The sequence below is a fragment of the Pogona vitticeps genome, chromosome 1 (genome assembly GCF_051106095.1).
Source record: "Pogona vitticeps strain Pit_001003342236 chromosome 1, PviZW2.1, whole genome shotgun sequence".
Classification (NCBI taxonomy): domain Eukaryota; kingdom Metazoa; phylum Chordata; class Lepidosauria; order Squamata; family Agamidae; genus Pogona; species Pogona vitticeps.
The window spans coordinates 276,152,605-276,171,421 of NC_135783.1; the positions used below are offsets into that span (position 1 = coordinate 276,152,605).

General features: G+C 41.1%; 2 long non-coding RNA genes across 2 annotated transcripts in view; one reads left to right on the forward strand and one right to left on the reverse strand.

The window, feature by feature from the left end:
* Positions 1 to 12,658, reverse strand: part of LOC144585850 (uncharacterized) — a 264,465-nt gene extending 251,807 nt beyond the window's left edge. Inside the window, exon 1 of the long non-coding RNA XR_013540436.1 lies at positions 12,486 to 12,658. This is a non-coding gene — a long non-coding RNA (uncharacterized LOC144585850). The remainder of the gene's footprint in view (positions 1 to 12,485) is intronic.
* Positions 7,944 to 18,223, forward strand: LOC144585851 (uncharacterized). Its single transcript, XR_013540437.1, has 2 exons — positions 7,944 to 8,065; positions 17,805 to 18,223. It is a non-coding gene; the product is annotated as an uncharacterized LOC144585851 (long non-coding RNA).
* The last annotated feature ends 594 nt before the right edge of the window (positions 18,224 to 18,817 follow it).

An 18,817-nucleotide genomic window follows, 5' to 3' on the forward strand; every position in this document is an offset into this window, starting at 1 on the left:
CCTTTGAGCGTTCAAAAAATAAAAGCTCAGTTTCTAAGTTATGGAAAATACAAATTAAGTTTACAAAAGTGCACTTTGGGAGGGGGAAATCACATGATTAAATGACATTTCAGTGCTGATTTAAGTCATCATTTAATTTATGATTCAAATCAAATTGATTTAAGTAAAATTTACCTTGGTAATCCCACCTACTGATGGAATGTAGCTCATGAGATGCATCTCAAATTGAAGTTTGCTGCCTGGTCTACACAATTCCAACCACACCATTGTAAATGTGGTCTCCCCTATGCAATAGATCCCTTGGGTTAAAGTTGTTTTAATACAAGAATTTTATCCACTAGAGTTCATGAAACATCTGTGCTGAACAGAACATGGTGTCAATGCTAGCTGGGTAATTCTGGGAGTTGTAGGGAAAAAAGGGATCTTTTTCCAAGCTCTTAACACTGATATATAGGAATCTGAAATCAGATTAGAAATGAAGGTCCTCATATTATATCTCCTCCTAAAGAAAGTGGTAGCAGATGGAGCAAACAACAGACTTTATACACTCTCTTCCCATTCCTCTATTGACAGGAATGGATCACACAAGTCACACCATTGCCTGTTCAAACCATGACATGCAGCACTTATTCCATATTATGTTTTAAGACAGACATGGGGAACCTCTAGCCTTTCCAATGTTTGGGTTATCAAGTCCCATCAGCTGCATGCAATGGGGGATGGTGCAGGCTGAAGTCCAAAAAGATATGCAGGACCAAAGTACTTCATTTGTGCTATATATGAAGAACCATACAGGCCCATTCTTCTACTGCATAAAATGGAACACTGCTTTAAATATTATTTTTCTTGTTGGGGCCATAGGAAGAAAGGTTTAGCAGCCATCTAGAATTTGTAAACATGACTTTTTCAGACTACAACTCCCAGCATTTCTGGCTGAGGGCATGGCAGAAAAAGAGGGTTGGCCTACCAACACAACGAACATAGCACCTAAAGCCAACCAAATTTCTTACCACAAATGCCCAACTCCTGTCCTGGATGTAAGAGTAATCGTAACAACACTATTAATTTTTAATAATTTGCTACTGTTCAAAATCTGTTGTGTAAGTATTTCATTCACTTTGCCTGGTGAAACACTCAATGAATAGACGTTCTCCTGGGAGTGATGCCTCTATATTGTGGTCTCCAAGTATCAGAAAAACTGTCATCTGTGCCCAAACCTATTTTCATTATCCAGCACTCTGGGAAAGAAAGACAAGAACCATTGCCTGCTTCAAAATCATTTTACGACTATAGTCTCTCTGGGCCAGGATATATTTCTGTAAAGCAAGGCAGATTCTTGACAGACCAATCTCTGTAAGAGATTATAGAGCCTATAAGAGTGTAGTGTATCAAATTATTTTTCCACAAGCAAAATGAATGGGACGCTATTTCCCCAAGGTTGCCAAGGAAGTTGCAGGCTTAAGTCTATACAAAAAAAATGGAAAACCTGGTAGTACAAGGCTGGGCCTTTTGGAAAGGTGCATCGTCATCAACAACATCTTAGAACTGCAGGTCTGGAAGGGACCCTATGGATCATCAAGTCCAGCACTTGTCAAGGAGACACAATGCAGAATTGAACTCCCAACTTCTGGCTCCACAGCCAGATGCCTAAACCACTGAGCTATTAAGTAGTTATCTTTGAGAATTTTATGCTGGCTTCTAGTGTTTCTATTTGCAAGTACCACACGGGATGGAAAACTATGATATGAAAAGTAGATATTTCTTCCTGGCATAGGTGACTCATAATCGACCCCTTCTCCTGTTTCAAAGCCCCCTTACTCTGTTCAGTTCATGAACCACCCTTACTCACCAAGTTATTAAACTGATCAATGTTTGACAGCAGATAATTACAACTTTCCAGAAAAAAAGATGATTGTGTTTTGTAGTTGTAGCATTTCATTGGAAACAATAATATAGATATTGTATGCATAGATATACACTGATCAGCCACAAAATTAAAACCAGCTGCCTAACAGCCTTTGCTCCCAGGAGCATCAATGACCCTGGGTGCCTGCAACCCTGTTAGACTTCTTCACTGTCCAAATCTCATACCCATATGTGGCAATTGGAAAGACAAGTATGTGGATGACCTTGGTCTTCATCTCCAATGACACATCCTTACACCTGATGATATTTTCTAATTCCTTCATTGCTGCCCTTCCTAGTCTTCTTTTGATTTCTTGGCTGCACTATCTGTTTGCATTGATCCTTGAACCAAAATAGACAAAATCGCTATTTATTTCAATTTCTTCATTGTCTACATCAGTGGTTCTTAACCTTTGTTACTCAGGTGTTTTTGAACTGCAACTCCCAGAAACCCTAGCCAGCACAGCTGATGGTGAAGGCTTCTGGGAGTTGCAGTCCAAAAACATCTGAGTAACAAAGGTTAAGAACCAGTTGTCTACATTACAGTTGTGTAGGTCTCCTGCAGTCATGATTTTTGTCTTCCCTAATGAACACTGAGACCGCCTAGCCCACCATTTCTCCTAGAAAAATTAGGAAATCACTTTAGAAGAGATCAGTGGATATAACTGAAAGCTCTCCATAACAGCCCTTCTTACTGTCCTCCTTCCAGCTTGGGGGAAGGGTAGACTTATGTGGCCTACTGAAGGATGACCTTTGTCACACTTGGTCTCCACTAGATCAGATGTATTCTGCATTTCTGCATTCTGAGAATTCTCCTTTAAGGCTATTAAAATCCAATCAATTGCAGGGAGCACCAGTGGAAGCTTCTCCCATCATTATAATGGATAGAAGTAGAGACAATCAAGAGAGAAGCTTCAGTTAGGCAACTCTAAATGTGACAGTCAGTAAGGTTGAAATTGTATGTTCACTTTCTTGAGAGTAAGTCCAACCAACTTAAATAGTACTTACTTCTGGGTAGATACATCAAGGATCTCACTGTAAGGAATCCTTTTCACACTCTTTGCATAATACAGACATTATTATTAGGGTTGGCCCTACCAATATTTTACTTCAAAGAATATCCCAAATGCATGGAAGTGGTTCCCATGCTATGTTCTCTCTGTGTTTTTTAATAGACTAGAAAAGAACAATTCTAGCACTACAAAACAATTTTCATATCTGTGTCTATGAGCAAAAGGTTTGAATATTTTTATCAACACATACATGTGTAAGCATAAAATACAAAATTAGTTTCCTTATGTGATTAGCAACTGTCCCTGTGGTGTTTTTTTAATTAATAGTGTGGCAATTTTCAATTTACTTCCCTCCTCCATCAGTTAACTATAAGGAAAACTATCCCAATGGATACTAGTGGTGACTCCCCTCCTCAGTATTAACAGCCCTATGCAAGTGATTTTAATTTGTATCACAGGGAGGTAAAATGAATTAATTCTCTCCTGCAAGTGCAGCGCATTGCTAATGAAATTCAGGAGAGTTGGGGGGGTTGATTAGTATTATGTTTTTGAAAAGGAAAAGAAAAAAAACTGCAAATGGTTGTTCTCCACACAGTAGCGCTACACCTGAGAGGTCCTGTGAGTTAAAACGCACAAAAATGACATTTCCACCCTCAATGGTCATTATTGTTCTCCACCCAGCTTCCCACAACAGTTGAAGTAATGCATCCGGGAGGGCCACAGACAGGTCATGAAATTACTATGAGAAGCTGGTTTTCAGTCAGATACTCCCTCTAACCCTGGATATAGCATTTGCCAATTTAACAGTCTTAACTGTGATTCAAACTGCTACACCTTAATCTGAAAATGTCACCTAAAATAATGGACAGAAGCTTTTCAGAGTTTCATTCGTATCCTTCATGCTATGAAGAAATACCCTGAACCAACAATTTGACTTTGGATATCAAATGACCAGGATTTAGATGTCAGTTTCGATATTTGCTTTACTGAAATACTGCTGGAGTGCTGCTGCATGTTGCTCTCTTTGGCCAATCAAAATGACTAAAATAAATTGAAGGGAGGCCTAGTACCACAGTGCAACTAACCAGGGAAGAAATTGATGTTAGAGCTTGGACAGATAACTTGTCCGGATCTCAGGCTCATCAAATTGGCCTCTGGCAGTGGATTAATGAACTTGAACTGGAAGGGAAGGAGTGAACATCATTTAAATTTCTCTCCCAGTATTTTAAAACAAGGATTGGCATGGGACTGAGGGAGTGAAGAAGGGTTTTATAATCCTATCATTTTGAAATATGCCTTCTTTAACAAGGCTTTGAAAGTTCCTTTCCCTGTTGAGACACTATATATGAGCAGAACAAAATGCAACTCTCAACCCTATTCTACATAGAGGTGTTGTTTTTTTTAAAGATAGAACAAGCTCTTGTTCAACCTTATTAGTTCAGTGCAGTTTGTAGCTCCAACAAAAAGAATGCAATATAAAGCAACTAATTAGAAGGGAAGAGCCTCACAGCATGTGTTAATGCCCTGGAAGGATATCAGGATATTTCTTTGAAGATTAGAGTGGATAATAAGGTAATACAGCTTTCCTTGCCATGTAATCTATCCTAATGTAAACAAACAAAATAGTCTGAACTCCATGTCATTGTATTAGCATATAAGTTATATTAGTAGAGGTTCACTGTTTGTTTGCTTCCCCATCCCCCACCCCAAGTTGCACAAAAGATAGTATATTTGTTCATATGGTCCCAAGGCATTCATCTGGTTGTGCAATCATAGGAAAACTGAATATCCAATTGCTTGTGCACCTGGCTGCATTGTCAGTAGCCATGCTGGATTCCCAACATGAGTATATCCCCAAACCAGATATTCACCAGCACAATCTCATGTATGCTACTGGAATTGTGTTGCTGAATGCTAGCCCATAGTGGAGTTGTCTGGGAAGAAGCCATACAGATGTGGTGGCTTCGAGGCAAGATAGGAAGGTGACAAAGGCTGGGGGAGGGGCAGGCATCCTGGTTTGCCAAAGGAAAATGAAGCACTAAGGGGAAAAACATTCAGTGCTTCATTTTGTTTCAACAAAACAGGATCCCTAAACCAAAGCACAACCCAGGCCAGTTTTTTGGGGGGCGGGGGTCTGGGTTTTGGTTCAGTTCATGTCCACCTCTAGTCCTGATGAATCATGGTTTATTCTGCCAGAAACTGGACTTGGGTTTATTAGGGCAGGAACATTTGCCTCTCTCCTTTCCACTAAGTCACAAAAAGAGTTCAGAAGTGTATGTTTTCATAAAGTCCAGTGTGTTGCATCATCTGAAGCTCACAAACAGTAGTTCATCCTATCTGTGTTTTGTTGAAAACAATTCAGCTTCGAACTCTAAATTACGCCGATGGTTGTTTCTAAAACCTGGATTGAGACTGAACATTGTGTAGGTTTAAGACAATATAGCAAACTGAATTTGATCTAAAATGCAAGTGAAAGCTTGTAAACCCATCTTTATGGCACCTCAAGGGAGGAAAGGGTGAATTCATGAATCTGAGGTTGAGTGAGGGCATACTTATTCTGAACATGTTTAGCTATTGTTTGCTCTGATGTTTCCAAAAGAGCATTCCAGCTTCAAATTTATCATGGGGTAGATATCCACTTTAAGCCTAAAATCACAGGTATGCAATCTCAGTGGGTCCAGGGCCATTTTTCAGATATGCTAACACTCAAGAGATCTGCACTTTATAGTCTATAAATTGAATCTTTTAAATTTTGTTAAAAAATGAATGTGGGGGTTATATATTGTAAAGATTGCTAGAATTGTTATAATTATTTTTTTAAAAATACCCTGGAAAATGGATTTAATTTAGAAAAAAAAAAGTGAAAAGGGCTCGTTGCACCCCCTGGTGATCAATTGGTTTTTTTTTATAATTCAAGGGTATTGAGCTCAGATGACTGTTTGTGAAGGCCCCTCAGAAATTTACAAAATTGTCCTCACACCCACTAGATGGCACAAAGGGCATTTATGAGCATTAAAAAACTTTATTAAAATTTGTAGAGAATGTGGGTGCTTAAAGGCCTGCAAAATTGCCTTGAGATCTGCATTTTTGTCTTCCACAGCTTTTCAATTACCCATTTCCTTGTGTATCAACCCCTCTTCTATGCCTTCCACCAAGACTGCAGTATTGGATATATAAGGGTATGGAATGAATCTGATTTTCTTCTTTTTTTACTCACCCATTTTCTTATTTCAAGAAGTTCTTGTGTGTTCCAGATATGTGGCTACTGTGCAGTCCATGCATGGTTGGATTGGTGAACCTAGTTTAGCGTTTGGGGCACCCCAGAGGCTAGACAATTCAAGTACAGTATGTAGATAGCAAGTAGGTCAACATCTGTTGGCTTGGCACATGAGTAATGTTGGGTGACTAATTTCTGCCATTGTGAAACCCAAGAATGAAGCAGGAGCCACCTCCCTGGTTGTATACCATCCATCTTGGCAGGAACCATAAAAACAAATGCATCCAGCCTTTTGATCAACATTGTTTCGAGACTGGAAGACAAGCTATGTCCCGAGGCTACAATTGCTTGAATGGACGTGTTGTCTAGAAGGCTATGGTGCTGCAAAACCTGCCAATTTGGATAAAGCAAAGAGGAAAGTAAATAAGGATGTTATCTGCTGTATGTTTTGGGGCCCAGAAACTCATTAAATAATTGGCTGGTTAGTATAGCTGTGGAAAAAAAATGGTACCTTGAAATTATTCACTCTATTTGTGTGCCAGCAAGAAAGAGGGCCATTTCACTGAATTTCTCTTTCTGAGAAGAGGGATTCACCATTAGCAGCTGTTGTAGCACAGCTGCAAGTTTGAAATGTGGAATTACTTTTTAAAGTGTTGCCATTTCTGCCAAGTTGAAGAAGAATGGTTAAAAAAGAGTGCAGGGGAAACGCTGGCACAGGACCAAGAATGAGAGCATTGTGATGCACCAAGGTTCAGAGTGACCATACCCATTTCCTGGAATAGTTGCTCAACACCTGCTTTACATCTAGTCCAAGACCACATGCTTGGTATCTAATGCCAGCAGAACTGCAATGTCCTTCAGTCTGTGCTGTGGTCTTCTGCAGTGCCAAAGAAAATGTTCCAGTGCTCTTCAAAGCTTTCCACAGCTGATTTATAGGTGCATGTGAGGTTGCAGAAACAAGCAGGGGGATCAGTGATTGTAGTAGAAGAAGTGGGATCTACTGGAGGTACAGCATTAGATTTTTCCCTCTCCCTCCTCTTTGCCAAGTAATTTTTCCAAATTGCAGTTTCATACACAGACACTAGGCAAGTTCAGCAAGGCCCTGTCCATTCTGGAAAGAAGTGTAGTTGATGAAACCAGAATGAGCACAAGTGAAGGAGAATTTTGTTTCAGTTTGTTCCTGGAGAATTGTCCAAATTTGTAAATGGCATTATTGCATGATTGAAAGAATCTGAGATTTAAATAAATCAAATGCAAGGGAAATAGAAACTTCACAGATTTTCCTGCCCATTCCTCTGAGACTTCAGAAGTTAAAGATATTATAATATGGTGGCTATATTTAAAAAAAAAAGGGGGGTTAAGCTTTATGTACCTTTAATAGCTGCTTGGAAAAAGACATTTCAGCAGTTGAGTTTTTAATGGAAGCTACGCTACTGAAGTTTCCTCCTCCACACAATTATTAAAGGTAAATTAACCTAGCCTAGCTAGCAACTATGAGTAGAAATGGCTAAAATGGGATTTTGAGCATTTATAGCAGACAGACACCTGAAAAACCTTCCAAGGTTTCAAGTGATTGATATGAATGTTCCAGAAATCCATTTTGTCCTTGTACGGGAAGGTTAGGCTAGCAAAATCCCTCATTATAACTGCCAGCTCCTGCTGCTCTTTGTGGTAAACATGTTATCATCATGTTTCTTTAATGAAGAACTCGTTGGTCTCATCTGCCTTGTTATTTCCTTCCCACTCCTACAATATGCTTTGATTGCAGGGTGGCCTTGTCCCAACTTTACAGAGAATTGTCCTGTGTCTCTATTCTCATTAAGTCTGGGTTTAAAAAGAATGACCCCTAAGAGGCAAGGGATTTAGCTGCTCAGCAGGTAACAGCTGAAGAAAATCATGAGCTGGTCAGTCTTCCCACCAGTAGTGAATGGTGAGATGTCCTGTATTTCTATTTAAATTATAGTAATTCTTTCTAAATGTGTGTACAAATGTGTGTCCATTTGGACTAAGTGTGTGTAGCTATATCTATCTCTATTCTCATTAATTTCTGTAACCCACTTTTATTTTCCTTTTCTATTCCATCCCCCCCACACACACACATACACACTTTTTTGGGGCTGTGTGTAAGTTACTCATATATTTGATTGTTATAGCAACCCACTAATATGCATGCTTGTTCAAGAAAGATATGAATTTCAAAATAGGAGACTCCATCTAAATCAGTGTTAACTCAGGGCCTCAACTAGACAAGGTGCTGCTGATTCTAAGTCTAGGAGCACAACTTTGAGAGGACAAGATGGACATGATGTTGCTTAATCCATGTTGGCAAATTAGCTTGCCTTTGTTTTGTAAGGGGGTCAGCTGAGAGATAGCATGGCTTTCTTCACATACCTCGTGTGTGAGGCAGATAGAACTGAAGCATTTGCATGCATTAATAGGTAATGCTATAAGAGAAGAAAATATGCCAAGGAAATATAGTTACCTTAATACACAATATGGCCTCTCAGCTTCTCTAGCATATTGCTTAAATAAATATTCTAAATCAATGTTTTAAATCAGTCTGCCCTGCAGAATACATAGATCCAGTCCAAAACATTTTGCTGCCTGGCATAAATAAGAAAATAGTACTCTCTCCCCATGCTAGGCAGCTGGTCTCCCTCTTGAAAAATTACACTTGCAGTGCTGTTGGTTATCACACCAGAGGTGGCAGGCTAATTTAGGGGGCCTGGAACATGGATTAATTGCACAGCACGCTCAGCACCATTCTGCAACAGACTCTTCCATTGTCCTCCCAGCACCTGCAGCCTGCAGAAGCTGAGTCTGGCAAATGGTAGGGCTGGTCCAGTAAAAATAATTAGGGAGAGAGAGAGAGAGAGAGAAGGTAGGAGGGAGAAGGAATGGGAATGGGAAAGGGAATGGGAAAGTGAGTTTAGTCCCTCGCCAGCAGTTTGTTTTCTGCCAGAAACATTTCCCCATACAGAAAAGATTCATGTGTAACACTCTCTGGTTCTATGGGGCTGTACATATATTTTAAATTAGTATTGCAAACATAAACTTTGCAAAAATGTTTTGTTTATATACAAACACCATCCAAAATTGGAAGCAAGTTCTTTTCACCAGCACCAGAGCAGCAGTTGCTTGAAGAAACAAGGAAGAATGCAAGTGTTTCTTTGAAACCAATTAAGAACAAAGTCCCAAATCTATTTATTGAAGTAGGAGTTCCACAACATAAAGGAAAAGCCCTATAATAAAATGCAAATGCAAGTGCAAATACATGAGGTCACTACAGGTAGTCACTCTTCCAGGGCCCTTCCTGCACAAAAATAACCCTACTGCTTAAACCAAGATGGCAAGCACCTTATCATCCTCCAAAGGAACAGCAGCTCCTGCCTTTCCAACTTTCCTGCTCTTTTGATTAACTTTGAGTTTTTCAAGGCAATCCAAGCTGCAGGATAGGCTCAAAGTTGGGGGGGGGGGAGTCTTATCAAATGTCATTAATTTTATTAGCTGATATGACAATTTATGGGCAACTGGAAAAGAAATTCGACTCTAAAGAAAAGACATTCCATTCAATCCTGCAATTAAAATAAAAGTCTTTGGCTGTCTGTGATGACCCAGCAACACAAAACAACAGAGACAGTCTGTTAGGGCTGAAGAACAAGCCTAGTGTATAGAACAAATCCAGGAGACAGAATCATGTGACTGATCAAGTGATTGGCCTAACAGAAAAGGGAGTGTCCTGATTACTGCTGAGGGCTATAAGTAGCAGCTGTGGGTTCTGGGAGGGCCTTTTGACTCCTGACTCTGGGCAGAGCGCAGCTGAGAAATGAAGCTAAAGGTAGACTCAGGGAGCTCTCAACCAGAGCTTGTGCACAAGAGGGCAAACAGGGAGTTCACCAGGGGAGGCCAAGGGAAAGACCCCAAACAATTTTTTTGGTCCCTTGGGTATACATACAACTATATTTAAACTAACAAAACAAGAGGGAGAAGATATGCTAAACAAACAGTTGAAAGTTAAAAAGCTAGAAGGGATTATGGAGGATGGAGACAACTCAGTTGTGGTTACCTGCAAAGTTTGTCTTTGTTCCTGAGTGCAAAATGTTGTATACATGTAACAAGTGTAAACTGGTGACAGAAGAGAAAGTCAGAGACCTGGAGCAGCGATTAGCCACACTCAAGGCTCTAAGGGAAGATGAAGCCCACATTGATAGAACTCTTGAGCAGCAGCAGCTGTCAGAGGGGGGCACTGCTGAGGGAAGAAAATCAAAACATTGCAGTGGAGGAAAATGATGTAGAGGCTACAAACATAGTGGAAGAACCACCATGGAAAGAATCATAGTTAGGAGCAAAAGAAGGAGAAGACACTGTTTCTCGGTGGAACTACAAAACTGCTTTCAGTTACTTGAAGAAGAGTGTGTCGGACAGGATGCAGAGGAGACACCACAGGAGGTTCCAAGTAGGGCTGAAGCACAACAGAAAACAATCGCTGAACTCAAACGCTACAAAAAGAAGAAAAGGAGAGCAGTTGTTGTAGAGGACTCCCTGCTATGTGGAATTAAGACCAGAATTTGCCGGGAGGATCCATGGACTCTCCAGGTATGCTGTCTCCCTGGAGGATGATAAGGCACATGGTCGAAGGATTGCCACCACTCATAAAACCTACAGATACATATCCCTTTCTTCTTGTCCATGTGGGAACAAACAACACAGTGAAGAGGAGCTACCAAGAAATCAAGCTACTTTGAAGCTCTAGGAAGGAAACTCAAGGACCTGGGGGCCCAGATAGTTTTTTTCTTCCATCCTACAAGTGCTCAGAAGAGGAATCGAGAAAGAAAGGTCCTCTTGGTGAATGACTGTTACAAAGGTGGTGTTAACGAGAGGGTTTTGGTTTTTGGGACGATTGGTTAAGCTCCTTTGAAGAAGGACTGCTAGCAAGAGATGACTTGCATCTAACAAGGATTGGGAAGAATGTGTTTGCTCACAGAATGAAGAACTTCATCTGGAGGGCTTTAAACTGAGGGAGAGGGGGACACAAGCACAGAGTTAAGGGTAGATGAAGCCTTACACACAATACAAGGAATGGACCAAACTGACCAAAAGGGCAACAATAATAACATTAACAATAATAATCAAAATAATAAACATAACAATAATCATAATAGTAATAATCATAATATTCATAAAAATGTACAAAGACAAACAGGCCACAAATCACACAACCTCCGGTGTCTGTACATGAATGCCAGGAGTCTGGGAAACAAACCAGAAGAACTGGAAATTTTAATTCAGGAGAGTAAGTATGACTTGACAGGAATAACTGAAACTTGGTGGGATGACTCCCATGACTGGAATACAGGAATTAAGGGATATAAACTGATCAGAGAGAATAAAAGGGAGGTGGAGTTGCAGTATAGTATGTCAAAAATACTACAGGGATGTGGTGACACTGTGGGTTAACTAGGTGTGGGCTAGATAGATGAAGTGTCAGGTAAATACACAATAGGCTACAGAATTGTACTCAGAGGGTGATGATTAATGGGTCCTTCTCTAACTGGGAGGAGGTAACCAATGGGATACTCCAAGATTCAGTCCTGGGTCTGGTGCTCTTCAATATTTTTATTGATGACTTGGATGAGGGAGTGCAGGGAATGCTTGTCAGATCTGCAGATGATACCAAATTGGATGGAATTGCTAATACTCTAGAAGACAGAAACAACATTCAAAATGACTTTGATAGGATGGAGCACTGGGCCAAAAGCAACAGAATGAAATTCAACAGGGATGTGCAAAGTACTGCACCTCAGAAAAAGAAACCAATTGCACACTACAAGATGGGGGATACCTGGCTCAGCAAAACTACAAACAAGAAGGATCTTGGAATTGTCATAGATAACTAGCTAAATATGAACCAACAGTGTGATGTGGCTACAAAAAAGGCTAACACTATTTTAGGCTGCATTAATGAAAGTATAGTTTCCAAATTCCATGACGTGCTAGTCCCTCTCTATTCAGCATTGATTGGGCATCACCTTGAGTATTGTATCTTGTTCTGGACACTATACTTCAAGAAGGATGCAACAAATTGGAACAAGTTCGGAGGAGGGTGACAAGGATGATCAGGGTGCTGGAAACCAAGCCTTATGAGGAAAGGCTGAAAGAATTGGGCATGTTTAGCCTTGAGAAAAGGAGAGTGAGGGGTGATATGGTATCATTTTTTAAATATTTGAAAGGCTGTCATATAGAAGAGGGCAAGATTTGTTCTCGATCATCCCAGAGTGCAGGATACGCAACAAGAGGCTCAAAATTCAGGAAGCCAGATTTTGGTTGAATATCATGAAAAACTTCCTAACTGTATTCGCGAAGGCTTTCACGGCCGGGATCTAATGGTTGTTGTGGGTTTTTCGGGCTTCTTGGCTGTGTTCTGAAAGTGGTTCTTCCTAACGTTTCGCCAGTCTCTGTGGCTGGCATCTTCAGAGCACAGTTTGCTGTCCTCTGAAGATGCCAGCCACAGAGACTGGCGAAACATTAGGAAGAACCACTTTCAGAACACGGCCAAGAAGCCCGAAAAACCCACAACAACCAAACTTCCTAACTGTTAGAACAGTACAACAGTGGAAGTTGGTGAGTGCTCCAACACTGGAGGCATTCAAGAAAAACGTAGGTAATCAACTGGCAGATATGCTTTGATTGTATTCCTACATTGAGCAGAGGGTTGGACTTGATGGCCTTGTAAGCCCCTTCCAACTTCACTTTTCTATGATTCTGTGATTCTATGAAATAAGAATTGTGGGCCAAAACAGAAATAAAAGGCACCAAAATAAAGGATGAGAGTTACAAATTACAAGCATTTGCAGATGACTTGGTGTTTATTTTGGAAGATCCGTTGGAAACAACATTGAGATTATTGGAGAAAATTGATGAATTTGGAGAAGTAGCAGGATTGAAGATAAACAAAGAAAAAACTAAAGTTATAGTGAAAAATTTAAAAGCAAAACAAAAAAATCAACTCTCAGAGATGTCAGACCTACAAATAGTTAAAAAAATTAAATACCTTGGAATATATCTAACTGCCAGATGCATAACTATAAAAGAAGATAATTATATAAAACTACTTAACCAAATAAAAATGGACTTAGAAAAATGGAAAAACCTACAACTATCACTAATAGGTAGAATTGCAACAATCAAAATGAACATCTTGCCAAAACTACTCTTTCTGTTTCAAACAGTGCCAGTGAAAACAGAGAAGAAATACTTTGATGATCTGAACAAAGCGATACTAAAATTTATTTGGCAAGGGAAGAAAGCCAGAATAAAATTGAAAATGCTCCAAGAATCCAAGGAAAAAGGAGGCTTTGGTTTACCGGACTGGACCTTATATTATCAATCATCTGTCCTAATGTGGCTGAAAGAATGGAATTGTCTGAAAAACAAAAGACGACTGGATTTAGAGAGGCATGATTTACCGTTAGGCTGGCATGCCTTTTAATGGTATCAGAAAGCTAAAACCCACAGGTATTTCCAAAACCATTATATTAGAAACTCCTTGTATATAATATGGGAAAAGATAAAAATGAAAACGTACACAAAAATACCAGGATGGGTTTCACGTATAGAAACATTTGTTCACCCCAATCTTCAGAACTTTTATTTTTTTTTTACTCATACAGATATCTTACGTAGATATAGACAGGAGATTAAAACCGAAACAAGAAGTTATAGACCAGGAATTAGACGCATTGTGGTGGCCCACCATGCAAATACAATCTAGATATGAAAGGGATTCAAAAATGTATGATTTTTATAAAGAACAGACAACATTTGACCAAATAATGTTAACATCATATGATAAATTAATTAGGAAAATATATAAAGTTTTTTTAAATTGGAAAATGGAGAACGAACAGGTCAAAGAAACAATGGTTCAGTGGGCAAAAAAAATTGGATATAATATTGGCTTTGAAAAATGGCAAAAACTGTGGTCTAGAAAATATAAAATGACAATGGCAACATCTTATAAAAGAGAACCTATATAAAATGTTTTATAGATGGCATTTACCATCTGATAGATTAGTTAAAATGTACTCTAATAGGTCAAGTAAATGTTGGAAATGTCATAAAAAACTGGAACTTACCATCTATGGTGGATCTGTGATAAAGAAAAGAAAAAAGGGAAAAAATACATATATGGATTGTTAAAATGTAGATTTCAAGCCAGAACTCTTTGTATTAGGTATAATACCAGAAAGTGTTGATAAACAAAATGTATATTTAATACTGCATATTTTAACAGCTCCAAGGATTATATTTGCACAACACTGGAAAAATGAAGAAACACCTACAGATCAAGAAATAATTAAAAAGATTTTGGACTGTGCCGAAATGGATGGATTGACACTGAAAATCAAAGGAAAGGAAGATGCAGAATATTATCAAACATGGAACTTGTTTTATCAATGGTTAGAAGCACGTTGTATAGATTAAGAGCTTAATATGTATTGTAGTTGTATTAACAAATGATTATAAATTGAACCCAGGTGACAGGATGTTAAATAAGTACCGTATTTTTCGCTCCATAAGACGCACCGGACGTTAAGACGCACTTAATTTTTAAATACTGAAAATTAAAATAAAATAAAAATATATAAACAGAGCAAGTCCCACACTGGGACTGCCAAAAAAAATCACCAAAAAACAAAGCAACATAGAAACATGCATCCCATCCCAAATCTACCCTCCAAAACCCACCCAGAACATTTTTTAAAAAGTAAAAATTAAAATTATTTAATTTATTTAATATTTAAAAATTAAATACCAAAAAATGAAGTAAAAATAAATAAACAGAGCAAGTCCCATGCTGGGACTGCAAAAAAATCACCAAAACACAAAGCAACATAGAAACATACCCCCAGCCCAAATCTACCCTCCAAAACCCACCCAGAACATTTTTAAAAAAGTAAAAAGCAGCAACTAATGTTTAAATACCAAAAAATAAAGTAAAAATAAATAAACAGAGCAGGTCCCATGCTGGGACTGCAAAAAAATCACCAAAACACAAAGCAACATAGAAACATACTCCCAGCCCAAATCTACCCTCCAATTCCCACGCAGAACATTTTTTAAAAAGTAAAAAGCAGCAACTAATTTTTAAATACCAAAAAATAAAGTAAAAATAAATAAACAGAGCAGGTCCCATGCTGGGACTGCAAAAAAATCACCAAAACACAAAGCAACATAGAAACACACTCCCAGCCCAAATCTACCCTCCAATTCCCACGCAGAACATTTTTTAAAAAGTAAAAAGCAGCACCTTACCGGTCAAAAGCCTCCTGGAGGTCCTCAGAAGCCAGCAATGGTGGTGGTGGGGGACTCCCCACGGGGCCTGCTGAGGCCTCCAGAGGCCTGGGAAGCCAGCGATGGTGGCTGGGAGAGGCCCCACGGGGCCTGCTGAGGCCTCCGGAGGCCTGGGAAACCAGCTAAGGTGGCGGGGGGGAGGCACCCACGGGGCCTGCTGAGGCCTCCGGAGGCCTGGGAAGCCAGCGATGGTGGCTGGGAGAGGCCCCCATGGGGCCTGCTGAGGCCTCCGGAGGCCTGGGAAGCAAGCGATGGTGGCTGGGAGAGGCCCCACGGGGCCTGCTGAGGCCTCCGGAGGCCTGGGAAACCAGCTAAGGTGGCGGGGGGGGGAGGCACCCACGGGGCCTGCTGAGGCCTCCGGAGGCCTGTGGAGCCAGCGATGGTCGCTGGGGGAGGCCCCCGCGGGGCCTGCTGAGGCCTCCGGAGGCCTGTGGAGCCAGCGATGGTCGCTGGGGGAGGCCCCCGCGGGGCCTGCTGAGGCCTCCGGAGGCCTGTGGAGCCAGCGATGGTCGCTGGGGGAGGCCCCCGCGGGGCCTGCTGAGGCCTCCGGAGGCCTGGGGAGCCAGCGATGGTCGCTGGGGGAGGCCCCCGCGGGGCCTCCGGAGGCCTCCGGAGGCCTGTGGAGCCAGCGATGGTCGCTGGGGGAGGCCCCCGCGGGGCCTGCTGAGGCCTCCGGAGGCCTGTGGAGCCAGCGATGGTCGCTGGGGGAGGCCCCCGCGGGGCCTGCTGAGGCCTCCGGAGGCCTGTGGAGCCAGCGATGGTCGCTGGGGGAGGCCCCCGCGGGGCCTGCTGAGGCCTCCGGAGGCCTGGGCAGCCAGCGATGGTGGCATGGAGGGGACAGTATTCGCTCCATAAGACGCACGCATGTTTCCCACCAGTTTTTTTGGGAGAGAAAGTGCGTCTTATGGTGCAAAAAATACGGTATAGACCGATTTTATACATAATAAACATAATAAAATTAAAATTTAAAAAAAGAATTCTGGGCCAAAGGATATCCAAAAGATGCAAGAATGCACCAAATTCAGGATAGTAGTGCTAGCCAAGCAGGACTAGACTGGAAATCTTACATAGGTAGTACTAACCTCTGAGCTCATAGGCTAAAAGGCCAAGGACTTCCTGAATAGCAAGGACTATGACATCTGGCACCCTCAATCTTCTCTGTCTCTTCTGAGCATGGTGGCAATCCTCACACTGGCTGAGGGAGAAATGGATTTTCCCAGGAATAATATGCTTCTGCAAACTGCCCCTGTTGTGATGAGATTTATTTCGGGGTGATTTGATCTTCAATATGTAATGCATTTTACAAAATACCTGCCCCTCACTTCATAGTGTGGTCTGATCCAACAGCCTATGTTTGGGATTTTGTTTATGCAAGGTGGCTGGCTGTGGGGACTGTTAAGATAATCACCTGCACTTTCTAATTTAACACTGCAGTTTTGCTTATATTTACTCCCCCTTGCTGGAAGAGGGATCCAATGGCTGGCCTGGTTGGAAACAGTTAATCCAGGACTTACCATATGGGTCAGGCATACTTCTATTGCAGCATCCTTTAATAGTGTGGGGGCACTCATTGATGTGCATGTATGGTTCTTAAGCAGGGGCTCCAGCAGCAGATACAGCTCTTTCAGCTCCATATCTCCAAGAGCATTGGCCAGATAATTGTTGCTGAACTGATCCCTTGGCAACAACACTTTCTCTGCAAACATGCAATGGCTGAATTCATGTGGAAGTGCCATTTCCACTGTGACAATGTTGTGATGTTTTGATATACTGATTCAATAGGAATTCCCAGCCTTGCTATTGTTGATCTCACAATTTTGGTCCTTATCTCCACCAGTGGATATAATAACACACACTTCAGAGAGTGTTTGTTATATTTCCTACTAAACTGCTTGTCAGTGCAGGTGGTAGAGATTTTATCAGGACAATGAAAAAACAACAGCCTGTAGTTAAGAAACATGCTCCAATCTCCTCTACATAACCACTTCTCCCTAGCAACTAAGCAGGAAAACTGCATTGCCTTTTTTTGTTTTAAGGAAATATATATCTGTGTAAATAACCATCAGCTCTAATTCCAGTCTTTAGCCCCACCTTGGAATGATTTGCATACCTAGTGGCCAGCCCACCTATGCAAGGAGCAGGACTACCAGAGGGATCAGTGGGGCAAAAATGAGTATCAACACCCAGACAAAAGAAACAGCCACCAGAGCTGCTGGGGTGTATCCAGAGTTCTTAAAGTGATGGCAGAAAGGCTGGCTATCGAGAATACTCATGTCATAGGGAACACAACTTCTGTCTATTCTTCTTTCCTACAGCACCATTCCCCAGCTGTTCTGGAGGCACCAGCAAACCTCTGAAGCGAATGTAGGAAGAGCAGGGGGACACAGAGAACTTCCATAGGAGGGTCAATCATAATGCTAGCAGAAGCCTCAGAACGGTGAAAGGAGAATCAGGAGAAAGGGAGAAAGCGAAGGAGATAAACAGAAGAAAGGATCAAGTGATGGAAGGAAAGGACAAGTCAACTTAGAAAATGCACATGACAACTAGCATTCACTTTTCTAACATTTGGTGGATATTGTTGCATGCTGCCTTAATATGTATGGCTGGTAGGGACTTTCCTGGGCTGGTCAATCTGTCCAGCACCAACCAATATTTCCCTCCTGCCTCTGAATTTTAAAAAAAACCCTCTCTGCTTTGAGTTTTTCCCCTCTGTAGAATCTGTTGAAGTCTAGTGCTAAATGCAGTCATGTTTGTCAGATTGCTGCTTAGTCTGTTCAATTGTAAGTATTGAAATGTTTTATTCCTTCTCTTACAAATGTTTCTGGGTGGATTATTGAGAGTTTAAGTGCCAGGTGATGAGAAAAGGGTGGTCTGTTCTGGGCATCTTGAAGCTGTTCTGCTCTGTGAATCCCTGAAACGTCTGCTGCACAGCTAGTAGGATTTAATCAGAAATTCAAACCTTTGAAACAGATACCTTCCTATTTTAGGAGTATGTATTTTTGTTGTTGTTTAGTCATTAAGTTGTCTCCGACTCTTTGTGACCCCATGGACCACAGCACACCAGGCCCTCCTGTCTTCTACTGCCTCCCAGAGTTGGGTCAAATTCATGTTGGTAGCTTCGGTGACCCTGTCCATCCATCTCATCCTCTGTCACCCCGTTCTCCTCTTGCCTTCACATTCTCCCAACATCAGGGTCTTTTCCAGGGATTCTTCTCTTCTCATGAGATGGCCAAAGTATTGGAGCCTCAGCTTCAGGATCTGTCCTTCCAGTGAGCGGGTGTAGAAAAAGATTGGGAATTGTGTGTTATACTGCTTAGGAAATAATTAA